General features: G+C 44.4%; 1 protein-coding gene across 2 annotated transcripts in view; it reads right to left on the minus strand.

The window, feature by feature from the left end:
- CRLF3 (cytokine receptor like factor 3) overlaps nt 1–11,968 on the minus strand; it is a 54,534-nt gene that overhangs the window by 38,661 nt on the left and 3,905 nt on the right. The gene's annotated exons all lie outside the window — the stretch shown is intronic.

Below are 11,968 nucleotides of genomic sequence, written 5' to 3' on the forward strand. Positions count from 1 at the left end.
AAATCTGTAAATTATGTATTGGCTAAAGACACTTCTTGGTACAACATGTAGTATTTCCTGTCCCTGTGTAAAGAATTGTGTGGTGGACAACCAATCAGCTTCAAATGCTACCTAGCCATTCAAGGCAAAAACAACCGTGGTGATTTGTAACAAAATAGATTTGAGAATACAAATGACAGAGAAGTCAAGATTTCAAAAAGGAAACTGTAATATACATTATGTTGATTAATAATATTTTGAAATAATCTGCCACTAAAACCTTTAATGTAACAGACCATTAAAACTTACAAAGTTTTGGCCTGGGCACGGTGGCTCATGCCTGGAATCCCAGCACTTTGGGAGGCTGAGGCAGGTGGATCATGAGCTCAGGAGCTGAAGACCAATCTGGCCAACATGGTAAAACCCCGTCTCTACAAAAAACGCAAAAATTACCCAAGTGTGGTGGTGCACGCCTATAGTCCCAGCTACTTGGTGGGCTGAGGCAGGAGAATCACTTGAACCCGGGAGGCAGAGGTTGCAGTGAGCTAAGATAGTGCCATCACACTCCAACCTGGGCAACAGAGCAAGACTTCACCTCAAAAAAATAAATAAATAAAACAAATAAATAAGTAAATAATAAAAAATAAAACTTACCAAGTTTCCACTACAGCTGAATATAACCCCAAAGCAACTGTTCTAAAGTTTTAACATGATTAAGAGCTCACAAAATGCCAAAAATTCATCAAGTTTGTATTTCAATACTAAGCCACCCAAAAGCTTAAGGAGTATTTCCTTCACAACCCTCCAAAACAATAGTGACTGATATATTTTCCTCCAGAGTTTAGTTACTAAAAAGACATATGCAGAGGCCAGGTGCAGTGGCTCATGCCTATAATCCCAGCACTTTTAGAGGACGGATCACTTGTGTCCAGGAGTTCAAGACCAGCCTGGGCAACATGGCAAAACTCTGTCTCTAGTAAAAGATACAAAAAATCAGCTGGGTGTGGTGGCATGGCTTGTAGTCCCAGCTGCTTGGGAGGCTAAGGTGACAGGATCACTTGAGCCTGGGAGGTTGAGGCTGCAGTGGGTGGTTTTTGCACCACTGCCCTCCAGCCTGGGTGACAAGGTGAGACCCTGCCTCAAAAATAACCAAACAAACAAACAAAAAAGAAAACCACATATACAAAACACAAAACTATTTGCTAACAAGAACATACTGATTAAAAACTGGCCAGGCGCAGTGGCTTACGCCTGCAATCCTAGCATTTTGGGAGGCTGAGGCAGGTGGATTGCCTGAGCTCAGGGGTTTGAGACCAGCCTGGGCAACATGGTGAAACCTGTCTCTACTAAAAATACAAAAATTAGCTGGGTTTGGTGTTGCCTGCTTATAATCCCAGCTACTGGGAGGCTGAGGCAGGAGAAACATTTGAGCTCAGGAGGTGAAGGTTGCAGTGAGCCGTGATCACGCCGCTGTACTCCAGCCTGGGTGAGAGAGTAACAATCTGTCTCAAAACAAACAAACAAACAAAACCCCCACAAAAAAACAGAAAAACATACTGATTAAAAATAAAAGACAGCCAGGTTCAGTGGCTCATGCCTGTAATCCCAGCACTTTGGGAGGCTGAGGCAGCTGAATCACAAAGTCAGGAGTTCAAGACCAGCCTGGCCAACATGGTGAAACCCCATCTCTACTAAAAATGCAAAAAAATTAGCTGGGCATCATGGCGGGCACCTGTAATCCCAGCTACTCAGGAGGCTGAGGCAGGAGAACTGCTTGAACCTGCGAGGCAGAGGTTGCAGTGAGCCGAGGCCGTGCCACTGCACTCCAGTCCGGGCAACAGTGCAAGACTCCATCTAAAATACAAATTTAAAAAAATGCCAGGTGCGGTGGCTCATGCCTGTAATCCCAGCACTTTGGGAGGCCGAGGCAGGCAGATCATGAGGTTAGGAGATCGAGACCATCCTGGCTAACACGGTGAAACCCTGTCTCTACTAAAAATATAAAAAATTAAGTCGGGTGTGGTAGCAGGCGCTTATAGTCCCAGCTACTTGGAAGGCTGAGGCAGGAGAATGGCGTGAACCCAGGAGGCGGAGACTGCAGTGAGCTGAGATTGGCGCCACTGCACTCTAACCTGGGCAACAGAGCGAGACTCCATCTCAATAAATAAATAAATAAATAATAAAATAAAAAGACAAAAATAGTCAACTGAAATTGAAGACGCTAATCAACATATTTTTTCTCATTTTGTGTGAAATGTATATTAGCTATTTGTCTTTGTACGGATACCAAGACATCAGTCATTAGTAGTAATGGAAACAGTAACAATACAGCAGCAGCTATCATCTACTGAGTACCTGTATGTCAGGTAAAACTGTACTTACGGTCTAATTTAAACTCTACCATAACCCTGTGAAGAGAACATGTGTAGATGGTGTAGAGGTTAGGGTGAGTAACATGGGAGTAACATGGGAGTCAGAGAGATGAACTGGCCACATCACAAAGTTATGCAGTAGCAGAGATTGTGAATTCAGTCTGACACAAGAATGGACTTGTAAGCACTGCTATGTTTCTCCTTGTTTCTCTTACACTTAGGCTTTTTTAGGAAAAAAAATGCTTATTTGAGAACTTTCAAAAAGAAAACGTATATTATATGATTTGGTAATCTGTTACAGTAGCGGCCCCCAATGTACCAGGAATTCACACTTCCAACTACTCGTGGCCTTGTGTGGTCCTCTCCCCTAGAATCTGGGCTGGGCCTGTGACTAGCAATGCAATCACACGTGCACAGCCATAGAGTGAAACTAATCCTGTGCCAGTTCCAGGCCTCATTCTTCAGACGACCTGTCAACATCTGCTTTTTGGAGGCCACCATGAAAGAAGTATGCCTACTTTTCTGGAGAGGACAAGGGGAAAGAGACAGGAAGGTGAAAAGGCAGGAAGGGAGGAAGACAGAGAGAGAGATTGGCACCAAAGCCCAGGTATGCCAGTGTTTCAACTGAGACTAGCTAATACTAAGTCTCCAATATAAGTGAATGTTCTATGTCAGACATTCCAGCCTCAACTTCGTGCAACCATAAGAGTGTTGCCAAGCAAAACCAGGAGAACTACCTATCTGAGCCCCAGTCAACTTCCAGAATTGTAAGCAAATAAAATGGTTGCTTTTTAAGTTATTAAGCTTTGGCACAGTTTTATTACGTAGCAGTAAACAAACCATATGAAAAAATACATGTTTAATTCTTGATTATCTAATAGAGTGCACATCATCAAGACCAAGAAAATCGAAAAAAGAACGTCTGCCAAATTACACCCACAACATTCATAAAAGGCATTCATTCAACATTTATTGAGGCCTACTATGTGCCAGAAAGTAGGGTTATAAAGATGAATAAAGCATGGTCTTTACCTCAAAAACTCTCATTCTGGTAACAAGTATGGCAAGCAAAAGTAACTATAATGAAATGAATTATGTTCTTACATAACTGGGGCAGCCACAAACTGCCATCAGAGCATTAAAAGAGCATTATGATGGGAAAGAGAGTAGGAGACATTTAAAGAATAAGTTGTCAGTTGGAGGAGCAGGGGATGTCACCTTGAATAACAATAATATTTAGTATTATCATAGCTAACATTAATTAAGAATCTCCTATGTCCTAGGCACTGTGCTAAGCATTTTAAATAAGTTTCTCATTTTAATTCCCACAATGACCAGGTAAAGTAGATACTATCCTTATCCTCATTTTACACAGAAGGAAACTGAAGATTAGGCAAGTTTAGTTTCGCAAACTTTCATGGCTAATAGGAACAACTAAAATAACGGCAAATATTAGTGACTCACTGATAGCCCTCAATAATAAAAAAAGGCTGGGCCAGGTGTGGTGGCTCATGCTTGTAAGCCCTGCACTTTGGGAGGCTAAGGTGGGCAGATCACTTGAGGCCAGCAGTTCAAAACCAGCCTGGCCAACACAGTGAAATCTCGTCTCTATTAAAAATACAAAAATTAGCTGGCCTTGGTGGCACACGCCTGTAATCCCAGATACTTGGGAGGATGAGACAGAAGAATTGCTTGAATCCGGTAGGCAGAGGCTGCAGTGAGCCGAGATTGAGATACTGTGCTCCAGCCTGGGTGACAGAGCAAAACTCCGTCTCAAAAAAACAATAATAATAGTAACAACAATAAAAGGTTATTCTATATTTGTTTGGCTTTTTTTTTTTTTTTTTGAGGTGGAGTCTCGTCGCCCGGGCTGGAGTGCAGTGGCCGGATCTCAGCTCACTGCAAGCTCCACCTCCCGGATTTACGCCATTCTCCTGCCTCAGCCTCCCGAGTAGCTGGGACTACAGGCGCCCGCCACCTTGCCCGGCTAGTTTTTGTATTTTTAGTAGAGACGAGGTTTCACCGTATTAGCCAGGATGGTCTCGATCTCCTGACCTCATGATCCGCCCGTCTCGGCCTCCCAAAGTGCTGGGATTACAGGCTTGAGCCACCGCGCCCGGCCTGTTTGGCTTTTTAGATGACAAATTAGTCATATTATTTACCAGATTTATAGCAATAAGAATAGCTATTGTCCAGGAGCAGTGGCTCACGCCTGTAATCCCAGCACTTTGTGAGGCAGAGGCGGGCGGATCACCTGAGGTCAGGAGTTGGGAGACCAGCCTGGCCAGAATGGTGAAACCCCACCTCTACTAAAAATGCAAAAGTATTAGCCAAGAGTGGTGGCAGGAGCCTGTAATCCCAGCTACTCAGGGGGTTGAGGCAGGAGAACTGCTTGAACCTGGGAGGGAGAGGTTACATTGAGCTGAGATCATGCCACTGCACTCCAGCCTGGGTGACACAGCGAGACTCCGCCTCAAAAAAAAAACCAGTTATCTATCAAAATTATATACATTAAAATCTACACTAAAACAAAATCGCCAAGCATGGTGGCTCAGGCCTGTAATCCCAGTACTTCAGGAGGCTGAGGCTGGTGGATTACCTGAGGTCGGGTGTTTGAGACCAGCCTGACCAACATGGTGAAACCCCATCTCTACTAAAAATACAAAATTAGTCAGGCGTGGTGGTGCATGCTTGTAATCCCAGCTACTCGGAAGGCTGAGGGAGGAGATTCACTTGAACCTGGGAGGCGGAGGTTGCCGTGAGTCAATATTGTGCCATTGCACTCCAGCCTGGGCAACAAGTGCGAAACTCCGTCTCAAAAAAAAAAAAAAAAAATCTACACACAAAAATATACCTCTATAACAAAACATTCACACACTTTTTTTTCTTTCTTTTCTTTTTTTTTGGAGATGAAGTCTTGCTCTGTTGCCCAAGCTGGAATGCAGTGGTGCAATCTCGGCTCAATGCAACCTCTGCCTTCCGGGTTCAAGCAATTCTCCTGCCTCAGCCTCCCAAGTAACTGGGATTACAGGCACCTGCCACCACGCCCAGCGAATTTTTGAGGGTTTTTTTCTTTTGTGTTTTGTTTTTTTGAGACAGAGTCTCGCTCTGTCGCCCAGGCTAGAGTGTAGTGGTGCAATCTCCACTCACTGCAACCTCCACCTCCTGGATTCAAGCGATTCTCCTGCCTCAGCCTCCCGAGTAGCTGGGATTACGAGCACCCACCACCACGCCTGGCTAGTTTTTGAATTTTTAGTAGAGATGGGGTTTCACCATGTTAGCCAGGCCAGTCTCGAACTCCTGATCTCAGGTGATCCACCCACCTTGGCCTCCCAAAGTGGTGGGATTACAGGTGTGAGCCACTGGTGCCCGGCCAACTTTTTGTATTTTTAGTAGAGACGGGGTGTTACCATGTTGGCCGGGCTGGTCTCAAACTCCTGACCTCAGGTAATCCACCTACCTTGCCATCCCAGAGAGCTGGTATTACAGGCGTAAACCACCACACCCAACCAGAAAATGGCTAGTTTCTTTTTTTTTTTTTTTTTGAGATGGAGTCCCTCTGTTCCCCAGGCTGGAGTACAGGGGCGCAATCTCGGCTCACTGCAACCTCTGACCCCCAGGTTCAAGCCATTCTCTCGCCTCAGCCTCCCAAGCAGCTGGCATTACAGGTGCACCACCTAACTTTTTTGTATTTTTAGTAAAGACGGGGTTTCACCATGTTAGCCAGGCTGGTCTCGAACTCCTGACCTCAGATGATCCGCCTACCTCAGCCTCCCAAAGTGGGGCTACAGGTGTGAGCCACTGAGCCTGGCCAGAATGGCTTGTTTTAATTCTCCTTGACCTCCTTCTATATTTCTGGGGAGTCTTAAACTCAACCAGCAGCTTTCAGAGTGCCATATTTAAAGATGATTTCTGTACATCGGTGTTGTTCAGGAAATAAAAAGTTAAAAAAAAAAAAGACAATTTGTAGGCCAGGCATGGTAGCTCACGCCTGTAATCCCAACACTCTGGGAGGCCAAGACAGGCAGATCACGAGCTCAGGAGTTTGAGATCGGCCTGGCCAATATGAGGAAACTCTGTCTCTACTAAAAACAGAAAAAGTAGTTGGGTATGGTGGTGTGCACCAGTAGTCCCAGCTACTCGGGAGGTGGAGGCGGGAGAATCACTCGAACCTGGAAGGCAGAGGTTGCGGTGAGCTGAGATCGTGCCATTGCACTCCAGCCTAGGTGACAGACCAAGACTCCATCTCAAAAAAAAAAAAAAACTTGTGAAAAGATTTATTGGTCGAAAAGACTGACTCAAAAACCAATGTAAATATGTGGTCTTTTGCACACAAATACAGTCAAGCATCACAAAATGATGTTTTGGACAACAACAATCACATACATAATGGTAGTCCCGTAAGATTATATTTTTATATTTTTACTGTACCTTTCTTTCTCTCTCTCTCTTTCTTTCTTTCTTGAGACAGGGTCTAGTTCTGTTGTCGAGGCTGGAATACAGTGGTGTGATCATGGCTTACTGCACCCTCAGCCTCCTGGGCTCAAGGAATCCTCTCGTCTTTGACTCCTGAGTAGCTGGGACCACAGGCATGCACCACCATACCTGGATAATTTTCAATTTCTTTGTGGAGATGAGGTCTCCCTATATTGCTCAGACTGGTCTCAAACTTCTGGGCTCAAGAGATCCTCCCGCCTTGGCCTCCCAAAGTGCTGGGATTACAAGTGTGACCCAGCATGCCTACTGTACCTTTTCTATGTTTAGATACACACTTACAATATGTTACAACTATCTACAGTATTCAGTATAGTAACATGCTGTACAGACTTGTACCCTAGGAGCAATAGACTATACCATACAGCCTAGGTGTGTAGCAGATGATACCATCTAGGTTTGTACAATGACAAAATCACCCAATGACACATTTCTCAGAATATATCCCTGTTGTTTTGACTGTATATGTGTGGCTTTTATTTTTACCCCCCTTATGTGCAATTAGTTTTGCTTCCAGTACTTTGGAGTTCCAGAATCAATATATTGCAACCTACCACCAACAAATGTTCCCTTAAGTATTTATAATAGACTCCAACTCTGCATGAAAAATGAGGCTGTGGGATGGGCGCAGTGGCTCATGCTTGTAATCCTAGCACTTTTTGAGGCTGAGGTGGGTGAATAGCCTGAGCTCAGGAGTTCAAGACCAGCCTGGGCAACATGATGAAACCTCCTTCTACTAAAAATTCAAAAAATGAGCCGGGTGTGGTGGCATGTGCCTGTAATCCCAGTTACTTGAGAGGCTAAGGCAGGAGAATTGCTTGAACCCGGGAGTTGGAAGTTGCAGTGAACCGAGGTGGTGCCACTGTACTCCAGTATGAATGACAAAGTGAGACTGTCTTCAAAAAAAAAAGGCTTTACATGGGAAAATATTCTTGTAAATGCTTATGATGTTACCAAAATTCTTATAATGTTAACAAAATGCTTATAATGTTAATAAAAATTAAAAAGTGATATAAAGTTGCATATACAGTAGTCTCTCAACTTTGCAGAATAATAAATATAGAAAGATACATCAAATGTTAACTGCAGGCCGGGCAGTGTGGCTCAAGCCTGTAACGCCAGCACTTTGGAAGGCGGAGGAAGGTGGATCATGAGGTCAAGAGATTGAGACCATCCTGGCCAACATGGTGAAACCCCATCTCTACTGAAAATACAAAAATTAGCTGGGCGTGGTGGCACGCACCTGTAGTCCCAGCTACTCAGGAGGCTGAGGCAGAAGAATGGCTTGAACCCAGGAGGCCGAGGTTGCAATGAGCCGAGATGGTGCCACTGCACTCTAGCCTGGCAACAAACTGAGACTCCATCTCAAAAATAAATAAATAAATAAATAAATAAAAGTTAACTGCAGTTGTCTGTAAGTAGTAGAATTATAGGTTATTTTAAAAATATTTCATCTGGGCTGGGTGTGGTGGCTTACGCCTGTAATCCCAGCACTTTGGAAGGCCAAGATGGGCGGATCACCTGAGGTCAGGAGTTCGAGACCAGCCTTCACCATGGTGAAACCCTGTCTCTACTAAAAATACAAAAACTAGCTGGGCGTGGTGGCAGGCACCTGTAATCCCAGCTACTCAGGAGGCTGAGGCAAGATAATTGCTTGAACCTGGGAGGCGGAGATTGCAGTGAGCCAAGATTGCATCATTGCACTCCAGACTGGGCAACAAGAGTGAAACTTCATTAAAAATAATATATATATATATATATTTATTTATTTATTTCACCTGTTCTTGGTTTTCCCTGTATCTGGATTTAATCTTTTCTTAGAATACTATAATAGGAACATTTTAAGTACTACTACTGTAACAAATTATACTCAGATTTTTGTAGTATTTTGAAAATGGGTAACAGAAGAGGAAGTGGGAGATAAAAGGAGCAATAACGGCTTTCTTTTCTTTTCATTTTTTTTTTTGAGACAGAGTTTCGCTCTTACTGCCCAGGCTGGAGTGCAATGGCACGATCTCAGCTCACTGCAACCTCTGTCTCCTGACTTCAAACAATTTTCTTGCCTCAGACTCCCGAGTAGCTGGGATTACAGGCACCCACCACCACGCCCGGCTAATTTTTGTATTTTTAGTAAAGACAGGTTTTCATCATATTGGTCAGGCTTGTCTCAAACTCCTGACCTCAGGTGATCTGCCCGCCTCGGTCTCCCAAAGTGCTGGGATTACAGGCATGAGCCACCACGCCTGGCCAACAGCTTTCTTTTCTTTGTTAAGCTACTAAGACTTCCTGTCTTGGTTTTTTGAAGTAACTTTTTTTTGAGTTTTTGTGTTTTTTTGGGGGGGGGACAGTCTTCTGTTGCTGAGGCTGGAGTGCAGTGGCACCATCTTGGCTCACTGCAACCTCCACCTCCCAGGTATAAGCAATTCTCCTGCCTCAACCTGCAGACTAGCTGGGATTATAGGTGTATGCCACCACACCTGGCTAATTTTTTTATATTTTTAGTAGACACAGGGTTTTGCTATGTTGAAGGCTGGTCTCGAACTCCTGACCTCATGTGATCCATCCACCTCGGCCTCCCAAAGTGCTGGGATTACAGGGGTGAGCCACTGCGCCCGGCCACCAACTAGTATCTTAATTAGGTGCAAGGATCTTACCATTTGCTCTTGAAGGAGCAGAGACTTGCTTTTGTTAGGGTCCTGAAAAATACTGAATCGGAATACCAAAAGGTATATGAAAGCCAACATAGTGATGTTATAGAGTGAATTAGAACACACACAATAAAATACTGGCATTTCTCACTATATACACCTCCAGTACCTCAACTAATTCCCCTTTGATAATGTACAAAAATGAACTTTTTGGACTTACAAAGTTTAAAGATCAGGCCCTGACTTTGGCAATGTCATCAAAGTGGTGCCACTCTGTGAGGCCTGAGTGGCCAACTGACATCACTACATGACATTTTGATCAGTTATCTCAACTTATATTTTTGTTTTTGAAATGGAGTCTCGCTCTGTTGCCCAGGCTGGAGTGCAATGGTGTGATCTTGGCTCACTGCAACCTCCGCCTCCCCAGTTCAAGCAATTCTCCTGCCTCAGCCTCCAGAGTAGCTAGGACTACAGGCACCCGGCTAATTTATATTTTTTTAGTAGAGATGGGGTTTCACCATATTGGCCAGGTTGGATCTCTACTTATAACAAACAGAAAGGCCAATGCTGTAGAAATAGGACAAGTGATAAAAGATATAATAGAAGCGAAATCTAAAAATGAATACACAAACAGAACTTACATTTTTCTTGTTTTGTTTTTAGGGGTAGTAACCTAAGTATCAGCCACCAAAGTAAAGAGGAATGCATAAATCCAGGAGGGCAGTGATCTATTTCCTTGAACACAGAATCTAGGACCTAGAAGTTTCTCAGCCCTACAGTAGGCACCCAATAAATATTTATTTGAGTGAATGAACAAATGAATATTTAAGGACAGTGGGAGTTAATTTATTTGGTATTTACATCTTAGTACCAAGGATTCCAGCGAGCTATAGAGAACTATTCTTAATGATTTCAACATCAGCTAGGCCAAGTTGGCTGTAAACATTATCTGATTTCCTGAAGACAATGAACAGCTTTCTAGCCTTTAACTTACTCAAACATTAAGAGTTACAGACAATCCTTGCATTCCTACGCAGAACTTCCTTTCTCTGAAAAGAGGGTAGAGCCTAAACTTAACCACAAGAGGAGAAACTGCTACATGTTGGCAGTTTTGACAGAATAACTTAAAAACATTTTTCTTCTTCCTTCTAAATGTTCATACAACATGATTTCTTAACACGAGACAAATTTCATGCTAGATTTTAAAGGATAAGAAACTAAAGCAAAGATAAAAGGCCAGATGCAGCGGCTTACACCTGTAATACCAGTACTTTGGGAGGCTGAGGTAAGAGGATTGCTTGGGCTCAGGAGTTAGAAATTGTCCTGGCAGCTGGGAATGGTGGCTTACCCAGGTGCGGTGGTAATCCCAGCATTTTGGGAGGCTGAGGTGGGCAGGATCACCCGAGGTCAGGAGTTCGAGGCCAGCCTGGCCAACATGGTGAAACCCTGTCTCTAGTAAAAATACAAAAAGTAGATGGGCATGGTGGCAGGCGCCTGTAACCCTGGCTATTCAGGAGGCTGAGGCAGGAGAATCGCTTGAACCCGGGAGGCGGAGGTTGCAGTGAGCCTAAGGTTGCAGTGAGCCAAGATTGTGCCACCTCACTACAGCCTGGGCAAAAGAGCGAGACTCTGTCAGGAAAGGAAAGGGAAAGGGAAAGGGAAAGGGAAAGGGAAGGAAAGGAAAGGAAAAGAAAAGAAAAAGAAACCAATCTGAGAAACACAGGAAGATATCATCTCTACTAAAAAAATTAAATAAAATTAGGCAGGCATGGTGGTGTGTACTTATAGCCCCTGCTGCTTGGGGATCTGAGACAGGAGGATGGCTTGAGCCCAGGAAGTCAAGGCTACAGTGAGTTTTGATCATGCCACTACACTCCAGCTTGGGTGACAGAGCAAGACTCTGGCTCAAAAAAAAAAAAAAGAGGCCGAGTGTGGTGGCTCAAGCCTGTAATCCCAACACTTGGGGAGGCCAAAGCGGGTGTTCAGGAGCCTGGGCAACATGCTGAAACCCCATCTCTACTAAAAATACAAAAAATTAGCCGGGTGTGATGGCACTTGCCTGTAGTCCCAGCTACTTGGGACACTGAGATGGGAGGATCACTTGAGCCTGGGAGGCAGAGCTTGCAGTGAGCCGAGATTGTGCCACTGCACTCCAGCCTGGGTGACAGCGAGGTCCTGTCTCAAAAAAAAAAAAAAAAGATAAAAAGTATGCCAAGAGTTTCTGAAAAGGTTAAACAAAAGGTTACCTTTGGCCGGGCGCGGTGGCTCAAGCCTGTAATCCCAGCACTTTGGGAGGCCGAGACGGGCGGATCACGAGGTCAGGAGATCGAGACCATCCTGGTCTACACGGTGAAACCTCGTCTCTACTAAAAATACAAAAACTAGCCGGGCGAGGTGGCGGGCGCCTGTAGTCCCAGCTACTCCGGAGGCTGAGGCAGGAGAATGGCGTAAACCCGGGAGGCGGAGCTTGCAGTG

This window comes from Piliocolobus tephrosceles, chromosome 16 (genome assembly GCF_002776525.5).
Source record: "Piliocolobus tephrosceles isolate RC106 chromosome 16, ASM277652v3, whole genome shotgun sequence".
In the NCBI taxonomy this organism is placed as follows: Eukaryota; Metazoa; Chordata; class Mammalia; order Primates; family Cercopithecidae; genus Piliocolobus; species Piliocolobus tephrosceles.